The 12,033-nt window shown below is 31.5% G+C and overlaps 1 protein-coding gene across 1 annotated transcript in view; it reads left to right on the forward strand.

Moving 5' to 3' along the window:
- Positions 1-12,033, forward strand: part of LOC110283308 (uncharacterized) — a 408,935-nt gene that overhangs the window by 235,244 nt on the left and 161,658 nt on the right. The gene's annotated exons all lie outside the window — the stretch shown is intronic.

A 12,033-nucleotide genomic window follows, 5' to 3' on the forward strand; every position in this document is an offset into this window, starting at 1 on the left:
TTATTCAGTAAGATGTATTTATTATTTAATTAATATACAAGGTAATTTTTTTTTTGTTAGTAGGGAAAGAACTTTTAACATTTTACATTTTTAAATTAGTTCTATATTCCAGGGCTCGAAAAACCTCAGAAATTTTACCCGTCCCCAAGGACGGCTTGTCCAACAATATACCAGTCCTCCTTAGAAACTAACCCGTAGCTTCTAAATAAATAAAAATTTAATTTTCTCTTATTTATTACAAACATTTATATAAATTGCACAATGAATTAGTAGTTACTACGATTACAAATACTAGGATTACATTATACCGTAATAAAAGAAATACTAGGTTACTAATAGTAACCTAGTATTTCTTTTATGAAATAATTTATTTCTTTTATGAAATAATTTAAATGACAAGGGTCAAGACGGGAAAATGCCGTCCGCGCGGACGTCGGATTCGAGAAATTCGTTGTCCGCGGGGAATTTTTGACCGCCGAGGACGGGCGGACGGGCGGTTTTTTCGAGCCCTGCTCTATTCCAATAATTATCATATATTCGAATAACAGATAATGCTTTTTATTATGCGTATTTTAATTGAATTGAAATATCTACATGATTAAATTTTAAAGAAAAAAATATTTAATCACATTTAGTTCAACTCAAGTGTCAAGAGCAGTAATGAAACTGATTCCTAAGTTCATAAAATTTTTGTAGCAAGAATTACATAACAAGCCTGCGTTTCAGTTTTTTGCTACTATCTGAAAGATACTTTTTTTCTTATCTCTTCTTTCCGTCATTCATACGAAACCTAAAATTACTTCGATATTAAAGTCTGACTCCAACTACTGACCAATCGGAAAAAGATTTCGTGATAAATCACTAGTGAGAATACAGTTACAGTTTTGACACCTGAAAAATACCTCAACAACTCAGTTACTCCGATAGAATTCAATAACTGTAACTTTCTTTGGATCAAAAAGCATCAAAACGACGCAACCATATGTCACAACTGCTTCACGCCAGCAAAATCATCCCATCTACAGATTGGACAGAAAAAAATCCCAAGAATCTGCTCTCCATCCTCCGATCCCCATTCTAGTAGTAGGAATATGAGATCCTTCCGCCGCCATTCATCAGGGATGGGGCACTATTTTAATCCGCTTGATGGGGTCATTCTCTTCACTTGATGTATGGCCCCTCGTTGCGAAGCGGCTGAAAGCTTTCCGCTCGACAGTTAAAGCGACGATAAATCAGTAGCCACAAAAGGTGCCGCCCGCACCGAAAAAAGAAGAGGCGTCCGGTGAAGGTAGGGGATGTGAGGAGGTTCCATACCCCTTTCCCCCCATTTATCACTCTTCTCTCCCCACTCCAGTTTAATGGACAACCAGGACAATTTTATTGGTACCGTGACCAGGATGAACTGCCGCCTGTCTGCAGCTATGGATCATTCCAGAAGTCTCTCTTGGTGCTCCGGTGGGATGCGGAAGATGAAAAGGATGCTGTAAATCAAGTGATCATCTTGTATTAGGTGGTGCTAAGGAATGGTTTTAGGAAAAAATATGGGGATATTTTGTGCCTTAAACGCCTTCTGGGCAGACATTCTTAAGGCCGAGGAGATGTTTGGCTCTAACAAAATGGAAGCAAAGAGAAAGATTTAAGCTATGCATTTTATTTTATTAAAATTAATATACAATCAATGGCTTTAGGATAGAAGCTCTCTTTTTTTTCGAATTTGTTCTTTCTATTTTCCTTGTTTTTTCGTTCGTATTCAATTTTTCGATATTTCTCCTTTCGACCATTATTTTTTTCATTATTCTGGAAAGAACAAATAACATTAAATTAATAATGAAATTAATTGATTTTCAATATTTTTGACCCAAAAAAGTGTTTCATAAAAAGTAATTGTTCTTGTTATTTGAACTGATTACTCAAAGGCTATTTTCATTAAAAAATTAGTTCTTCTTTTATAAATTTATATATTATGATATGATATTATAATATTAATGATGTACGTGTTACGCGACAGTCATTAGGATATTAAATGAAAAATGACGGATTTGATAAAAAAAGAAATGCTTTTCGTATTTTTTATTTATTGATTTGAAGGTAGGAGTATTCATTCTTTCAATTTCTCATTCTGTCATTCCATTTCTTTACTTTTTTTCAATTACTAATAAATATTAGATCTAAAATAATAATAATTAAATGAATTGTGTATTTTCCTAGGGCACTTTTATTTTTGTCCTAGGCTAACGAAGATCTTTTTGTTCTAGGAATGAAATTCTAGTTCTTGGTAATTCAGAATCTCGTCTTTTTACGCTATCCCTTTTTTCTGCCCTCGTCTACCACCATTTTTTAACTAAAAATTTTAAGATTTTGAAACTAAAAATCGGTACGTGTAGCGAAGGTTGATTAAAAGGAAGCTATATCATGGGGAAAATGTATCGTTGCGAAATCTGTTTCATCTCCATAACTAATCTAAAATTTGAAAAAAGTGAGTTTTGGCAAATATAGAATAAGCCGTGAAGCTTCAATTGCTGAAGGAATAGAATTTACAGCATAGAAAAAGTGAGTTCTGGCTGGCAAATGTAGAATAAGCAATGAAGTTTCAATTGCTGAGAGAAAAGAATTTAAGACAAAGAAAAAGTGAGTTCTGGCAAATGTAGAATAAACCGTGAAGTGTCAATTGCAGAAGGAAAAGAGTTTTAAACAAAGAAAAAATGAGTTCTGTCAAATGTAGAATAAACCACGAATTGTCAATTGCTGAAGGAAAAGAATTTAAAACAAATAAAAAGGGAGTTCTGGCAAATGTAGAATAACCATGAATTGTCAATTGCTGAAGGAAAAGAATTTAAAAAGAAAAAGTGAGTTCTGGCAAATGTAGAATAAACCATGAATTGTCAATTGCTGAAGGAATAGAATTTAAAATAAAGAAAAAGTGAGCTCTGGCGAATGTGGAATAAATCATGAATTGTCAGTTGCTGAAAGAAAAGAATTTCAAAATGCAATTAGATTATTGGAAGAAAACTTCCCCACTACATAATCCCAAGTTATCCTTACATAATTTTTGTTACTTCAGTATTACGAATTTTTTTTTTCCTGTGTTTAAAATTTCTTGGCTAAGTTTGCCTGAACTCAGATTTTCTACATTTTAATTTACTTACGGAGGTGTAAGGGAATCTACGAGGAAAAGTTTCTCTTGTGGAAATGTATGGAGTTGTATGAAGTCTGTAGTGGGAAAGTATAGATCTTAAAGTATGGAGTTGTAGTTGTGAAGGACTGAAGTTCAATCCCTGGCAGCAGCTTGAAGCCCATTCACAGATCAATCGGTACCAATTTGTCTGGGAAGCAAAGGCGGTCAGTGCGCAGTGCTGATAACATTGACACCTTCATGCTGTTGGCCACGAAATTGTTGAACTTTAACCTCCTAGACGCAAAACAAGGTGTTGCAAGAATGCGTTATTTTTTGAACCTATACTTAAGACAAAACTGTCTGCAGGAGCCGTGTTGGCTCAGGGGACAGAACGTTCGCCTTCCAAGGAGTGAATCGGATTCGAATCCAAGCGATGGTTGATCGATAAGAATTTCGCACCGACAACAGTGATGACGTAAAATATTCTCTGTGGTGGACGGATCATAGGTTAGAGTTCCCTTGCCACCAGGCTATAACAGTGGGAAGTTTTGTTGTTTTTCAAATCTCAATCGCATTTTTCAAGAAACTTAAATTTTCCAGTTTGTGTTATTATTATTATTATTATTATTATCCGGTATTGACGTTTTTGTGAACTTCATTGACGTCTGTGAACTTATATTCCGCTCTTTTGCGAATTCATATTCACTTTTCTTTTGTAACATTCATAACCCAAGTAGCACGATTCCCGAAAACGATATGGTAAAAACTTAGTTTTGAACATTGTACAATATCGTAGCGAAACATTGTACTATATAAAAATGGACCCCTTTTATAACGTATATTCAATATCACGAAACAATATTGTTCGATATTGTAAAAACGTTGGGGAACGTCGATCGATATCTCTCAGCATTTACAAATACTACTAAATTTATATTTTAAATTTATTTTTTGGAATTATAACAATTTGACATCATTTTTGTCGTTTAAATTATTAATTTTGATTTAAGAACACAATAAAGTTAAAAATGAAATGTCTTACAAACAGACTTTTAATGCGAAATCGACGGGAATAGTACAATATCGTACACACTATGTCGACTTTCGCCAATATTGACAATGTTGGTGGATGCAGACTAAGGCTGTTACAATATCCCTGTGCTACTTGGGAAGTCCATTTTTTTTTTGAAAAATATCAATTAAAATTAACTTTTGAAATTTAAATAAGTCATTTCTGGTAACACAGGCAAGCATTTTATTTAAAAACTTGAATATGTAAGATAGAGTTTTCTGAAAAACATTGAAGTAGAAAAATAATGTGACACAAATCATTACTGTTTGCCGTTACTTCTTTATATTATAATTGTATTTACAATGTTTTACAACCTATAAGATTCTAAAAAAGGTACACAAAAAATATTGAAAAGTTCAGAGTAAAGTTCCCCCCTTTAGGAAAACAGGGGGAAATAGCAAACAAATCTCTTTCTCAGCAGTGAATAAAATGATGAGGTAATTATAATTCAGTGAGCGGATATTAAGTAGTAGGATCCTCCCCTTCTCGGACCCTTTGTGGACACTACTGTCTATAGTATCCAATAAAATCACTAGAACTGACAATGAAGTGTCCAGCAAACAAAAACTGAGATCCTATAGAATGAGTTTCTCTGTCCATAAGAGCACGAATAAAGAGGTTACTCGAAGAAAAAAATAATTTCTCGCCAAAAAGATTGGCAGGATTAATACTTTTCAGATTGTCATCGTCTAGCATGAAAATAAAAGAAAGATTATCAGAAGCATGATAAAACAAGCTTCCAAAATTTTTAAAAGTTTAGAAATTATTTCTGTGCCTAAGTTTATTGTCCATCGCTTTGCGGAGGAGAATTTAAACATCTTATTCCATCTACCAGCGCTGTTTATGATTATTTTGAAAATGGCGCAAAGCGTAGCTACGCAAAAAACTAAAAAACCACAGTTTTGGTGAAAATGAAAAGCGTTAGTGGTCTAATTTGTTTTACATTTAAAAACTTACCCCACTGCTGCATTACTTGGGCTCATAGAAATTTGTAAAAACTGAGACCAAGGTAGTGATTTTTCATATTTTTCATCTCGCTAGAAAAATGTCGCCAAATTGGCAATTTTTTAAAAAAAGTTTAATATCATTTAAAATATTTAAGTTATATGTCTGTACTAAAGCCCAACTAATTCTTCATGGTATGATTATATACATATAGTTTAAAATCATCACATTGCTTCAAGTGCAAAGCAGTTAAATTATGGCTTTTTTATTTTCCTTGGCGACAGAGCTCCGAAAAACATCGTTAATAATAATCATGGACCAACAGGTTACCTTTGACCATATACTAGATTGTCTGGGGCTTTCCAGACAAGATCTAACCCAATTCTAGTATTAGACTTTTTTAGAGTGACAGTCTTCATAGACCTGATTTAGCGTTGTTAAACAACGGAGATATGCAACAACAACAACATCTCGTAATATGTATTTTTAGAATTCGTGTCTGAAATAAAGTTAAAAAACTATATAATTACATTGATTGTAAAATGAATTGGAACAGTTATTTGTTGGAACAGTTGTTTGTTATGCAAAATTTTAATGAGACTTCAAATATATAACGAAATTTTATCAACGGGCAAGTTTTTTTGTAATAAAAAATTACAAATTCATACAGCTTTAATTAGAACAGTGAAAAAAAAGAACCGAAAAATAAAGCCTCGAAAAAAAAAGAATTCGAAATGTACGCACCTTAAAAGCACTTTCAGTTTGATTTTTTGAAGCATATTATTTCTCAAAACTTTTTTTTGTTTGCTTTACTTTGCTATTTCCAAGAAATCTTGGGTGATTTTTACAGTTTAAAAACAAACATCGATTATATTTTTGGTAAATGTTAAAAAAAAAAAATTTATAATATAATAAAAAAAAAAAGCGATCTAAGCCCGTCAAGCACTTTGTGCGTCTATATTATTAGCTATAAGCTCAAAACAGTACATAAGAAAGCATAGCTTTTATTCTTTTAACAAAATCACTGTATACCAATGTTATTAGATTACACAAATAAATATATAAATAAATATATAAATAAATATATAAATAAATATATATATAAATATATAAATAAATATATAAATGATTAAAAACAAAATATGCTTCCGAAATCAAATCTCTACTGAGGAATTTTGGTTTAAAAACATCAAAAACTCGTTGACTGTCAGAGAAAACTGAGAGAATCTGAAAAACGTTTAATGCAAATTAGATTTAACAAATTTGCACAAGTATTATTATAAAATATGTGCTGTATGCATAAAATTTGAATCACAATTTTCCACTTCTTGCAATAGAAATAAAACTTAACTCACACTGGAAGTTCCTTTTGAATCGAATAATCTGATTTAAAATATATATTTAATTTTAATTTATGTTTATTTAATTTCATCTGTTTCATAGATCTTAGTAGTTATAAATTAAGGGGGGAGGGGGGAAATATTATTTGCAAATATTTATTTGAGATACGATGCAATTAACATTGTATCTTCCTTATTTGGAGAAATTTATATGATATTAGTCAAATATTCTCAGATTTGGAAATTTAATAACAATATTTTGATTTTTATTACAAGTTAATCAGTTTTGCTTATTTATTTATTTTTCCACTGTTTCAGTCAGAAATGATTCATTTTGAATTTTTTTCAATGTACTCTGATTTATTTTTTTACTTCATTAATTTTATTATTATAATTACTTTGCGTGTGTGTGTGATGATTGTCCATATTGGCGAGGAATCTTAAGGAGGTTTGAAGCACAGAAACAAGCGATGTGCAGCCAATTATTTCAAACGTCCTAAACCAAGAATGTATTGAGAAGTAGAAATCTCTCTTGAACACAAAAGGAAACGAAGACCGACTCAAATATTTACCCTCGCCAAAAGATCCAAGTTTCAGACACCCCAGGGGTGTGTTTGCTCTGCTCTTCTTTTCGCCCAATGGTCAGAAGTGGTGATTTGAAGGATACAGAGGGACAACTTAGCTGTAATCAAATGATAATTAGGAGTCTCACTCTTCCTTATCTTCATTTAATCAATAGTTAACTGCAACTGTTTGTTAGATTCGTTAGACAGTTTGATAAAACTTAATATGATATACTCAATATTATAAATTCTATATTATATCCCCATCATATTTTAAAAATTTTATTCTTTATATGATATTGCTGTCATAAATTCTTTCTGAAATTATATTCTATAAATGATTTATCTGTTATACGTGCATATTCTTTCTCTTTATATGATATTCCTATCAAATATTCTTTCTTGTGATATATCTGTTATACGTGTACATTCTTTCTCTTTATATGATATTCCCATCAAATATTCTTTTTATAGTCATATTATTTTTATAATTCATTTCATAAACAGAAAATTCTTTTAAAAACGTTATTATTATAATTTTACATTCAATTTATGTATAATAATAATTCTTTCCTTCCTTCTATTGAGTTGTAATTCACTTGGTCACAATCATGGCATGATAATTACAATTTCATAATACCTCTTTTATGTGCCATCTATGATTTTTTTATGGTTTTGTATGGCAGGTTTCTAAGGCATGATAAATCTCTCTATGTTGTGATAATTAAGATTTCTATAAATTAATCGTTTTTTTATTCTTTTTATGATTTTTTTATTTTGTTATTATATTTTTAGAACTTGAAACTCTTTAGAGTTTCTATATAAGTTGTTTATGTCACAATTTCCTACAGTTTTAAATATCGCATTTGCAGACTTCGCAAGCTTGCTACTCAGCTCGAAAAAAGAAAAAAAAAATCTAGCAATTTTAATAATTTTTACGAAGAAAAAAAAAGTCTTGTGTTATATTTGCTTTATGGAGACATATAACAGTACCTAAAAATGTGTCTCTCATTAATTTGAATTGCGTTGTGAATTTGAATAACTAGTTAGTGGAGAAAAATAATTAATATTCCTTGATAATTACTCATCACTATCGAACCGTTTCATTAATTTAATTATGAAATTAATTAAGAAAAAATTAGAATTAACAATTTACTATTCTAGTTCAAGTCTAAATCAACACGTGTGGATCGACACGTGCTTCACTAATACTTAAATCTAATTGCATCTAGGCTTAGATTTCTTAATAAAATTATTTATCTTGATTTAATATTTTATTATTTTTATGCAATCAAAGTAATTCAAGCATTTTCCTCCGAATAAATTATTTAAGCTAATCTAAAATCAGGTTCGAGCCTGTCAGGAAAATATTCAAATATATAACTAAAAGCTACTAAAATCACAATAACTGCCTAAAGTGAATCAATTAATAACTGCTAATAAATGAGAGTTAAATTTATATAAAATTACAATATTTATTGAAAATCATATTAATCATGTTCAGCTCAAACAATTAAGTATAACATTCCTCATGTGGTTTAACATTCTAAAACAATTAAGTATAACATTCCTCATGTGGTTTAACATTCTAATTTAAACATGACAATGAAAATCATTACTAATCATTTTAATACAATAAAAAAAGATTCTCTGGAGCAGGGAAAGGAAAAAAAAATATTAAGTTTTCATTTCATATTAAGTTAAATTAGCGCGAGCACGTGGCACAGCTACCACGAAGTTAAGTTTAATTATTAGAATTACGTATTTGATAGGATCCTACGGATTTAATAAATAAAAAAAAATAAATTAGTTTATTTAAATTTAGCGTTAAACGAAGCAATATGAAAAGAAATAGGAAAACTTATCGTGATGTCCATCGGGAGATAGGGACGCGTCCGTCCCGCCGCGTTAACTTGATTCGGACCCTGCAGGCGCCAGTCACGACCATCACCTCGGGAAGCTAAGAGAGAGAAAAAAAAAAACTCTCCCTTCGTAGATCGCGCGCCACACCGTCCACGCTGCACAGGTTCGATGACGACATTATTTCGTCACAGCTATAGCTACTACCTATTGGTGGTTCGCTCGTACGTCAGAGCGGGAAAAAGAGAACTTGAAAACAGGGAATAAATAATTAATGAAAGGGATTTAGGGAAAACAAACATTACCTGCTCCAGGTTGAAATAATACCTTAACCTGCTTCCAGAGATTTAATACCCTAATATAATACATAGTTTTTCTTCATTTCCAAAATACTTGATTATACATTCACATACATTATGATGTCTGGCTTTTAAAGCAAAGTCCAGCGATATAACATACCAACCGGGTAAGGGAAAAAATATATATATTATGTACACAGACATACATATATATATTTTTAAGCAAAAGAAGACTTTTTCAAAAAAAAAAAATTTTTTTTTTTTTTTTTACGCTTTCAGACTGACGTCACATATTATAATTTGAATCTGCCTTATTACCAAACATCATAGATAACATATCATAACAAATACAGTAAATATGACATAACCTTAGAGAGGGGAGTTCGGGGATCTGAGGGGAGGAATTGCACCCAAGAGGACAAATTCTGGAAATTGTCTTAGCTAACGAAACTTTGTCATTGAGGATGAATTTTTTTTATTAAGTGTTCACAAAAGATCCTCTTCTGTTTAGCATTTCACCTGCTTGGAATGTATCTGTCATCTTTCGAGGATTCACTGAGGGTTCCTGGATTTAATGGTTTTTCAGGAAAGGAAAAAAAAAAATCCGGGATTCAGAGTCAAATACGTCTGCCAATCTTCCATCATGTTTTTGGTTTTTGAGTACTAGTTCGGTGTGTGTTGAGGGTTCCAGGCGCCATGGAAGCCTTTTTCCATCATCATTGCTTTGGTAATCAATTATCTATTCCTCGAGTGGCCAATCCGGGGATTTCAACATTTCATCACGTTTAGCACTGAAGGGAAAGTTGTCTTGTAAGGTAAATTCTCTCCTTTGCCTCACAGTTGATCAGGCTACGAGAGCAGTAGATAGGAATTTCCTTTCGTTTCAGGTGTCTGTCTGGTCTTACTTCTTTTGCAGTTGGACCACAAAATAGTCAACTAGATTATCTGAGTTAAAGTTTGTGTTATGAAGAATTTCTTAAGGTGATTCATCATGTTTGACAGTCCTATCAAGAGTTCTTTCTATTTGGAGCTTTCAACAAGATTTCTCAAGAATTTCTGTTGTGAAGGGAACGGTGAGGGGAAAATGGAAGAACTTATCCTCAAAAGATACAATTCCAAGCTCAGAAAAACCCAAACACCCAAATTAACATTTTTAACACACATACATAAAAACATTCGTACAAAAATTTATGTTACTTTTTTTTTTTTTTTTTTTTTTTACCTTATTTGTTTTGTTTTGACCTTAAGTTATAACCATGCGTGTTGTCTTTTTTAGAGTCCAACACTTTTACAGCAGTCTCAAAGTTGTTTGAAACCTCATCCCTAGTTAGTTTAAATCTTTGTTTTTCTTAAAACAATTCTCTACTGAATGACCTATACGTTTGCAGTAATTACAATATGGAACTGGGCAATTCTTTGCTAAATGTCCCAATTTTTTACAGTTAAAACATTTCTTTTCAGACTGATTCTGATAACGATTTCTAGCACTATATGTTTGACGCGGCTTCTCTCTATATTCCCGATTGTTTTGTTCGGTATCGAGTTTTGTTTGCATTTTAGAAATTGTTAGTGTAAGCTGTTCGATTTTTGTATTTAGATCATCTATTTTGGCTGCTGTATTATCTTCCGACTTAGCTTGAATTGCTGCCGCTAATTGCATTGGCTCAATTAACTTAAAATTTTCCTCAAACGTAAGAGTATGTTTTTTAAATTCATTATAACTATCTAGTGCGGTCGATGCAATTCCTCTTAACAATTCAACCCTTAAACCTTGCTTAGCAGCGGATAACAAAAGTTGTTCTCTATAACTTTCAAACTCTTCACCGCCATTACTTGGAATACAGTTATATGATATCCCTTCTAAACGGCTGAAAAACTGGCGTGCATTTTCACAAGGCAGCTGATATGCCTGTGTTAATTTGGTTATATACGAAGCCATATTCGATTTAGTTTCAAATCTTTCCCTTAACGATTTAACTAACAATTTAAAATCCTTAGTGTACCTTAACTCTCGCTGAGTGGATACGAATTCCTGAGCTTCGCCGATAAGGCGTAACGAAAGAGCCAAAATTTTGTCATTATCATCCCATTTACAATAGTCAGCAATCGAATTAAATTTATCTATAAAAGCAGAGAAATTAGAATTTCCGTCAAACGATGGGATCACGGGTAAGAACTCAGAAACTGTGTGACTTTTGACTACTGGAATAATGTCTATTGTTTTTACTCCCGTAGAGTTAGTAGAAAGACCTTCTAACTGGTTATCAGTCATGTCTAGTTAAAGAACGGAAAAACCAACACTCAAAAAAAAAATATATAAACTAAAATTTTTGTCTTAGTGAAAGTTTACCTAAAAATAATTGCTATTTCGAAAGCATTAATCTAATTAGCTTTGTAACCACTAATATTAATCTCATCAGGGGAATATATCACACATTCACATAAATATACCTTAATACCAGTAATACTAATAACAAAATAACACACAAATGAAAATAACATGCATCAAATTCAAAATCATTTGCTGAACATGACGTTAAAAGAATGTTTTTTTTTTTTTTTTCTAAATATTACTATTTACTGAAATAAAATTTTTCCTAACAGGTGTCTCGGCACCATTTGTTATATTTGCTTTATGGAGACATATAACAGTACCTAAAAATGTGTCTCTCATTAATTTGAATTGCGTTGTGAATTTGAATAACTAGTTAGTGGAGAAAAATAATTAATATTCCTTGATAATTACTCATCACTATCGAACCGTTTCATTAATTTAATTATGAAATTAATTAAGAAAAAATTAGAATTAACAATTTACTATTCTAGTTCAAGTCTAAAT

The sequence above is a fragment of the Parasteatoda tepidariorum genome, chromosome 10 (genome assembly GCF_982258835.1).
Source record: "Parasteatoda tepidariorum strain Cologne lab strain chromosome 10, Ptep-v5.0, whole genome shotgun sequence".
Lineage (NCBI taxonomy): Eukaryota > Metazoa > Arthropoda > Arachnida > Araneae > Theridiidae > Parasteatoda > Parasteatoda tepidariorum.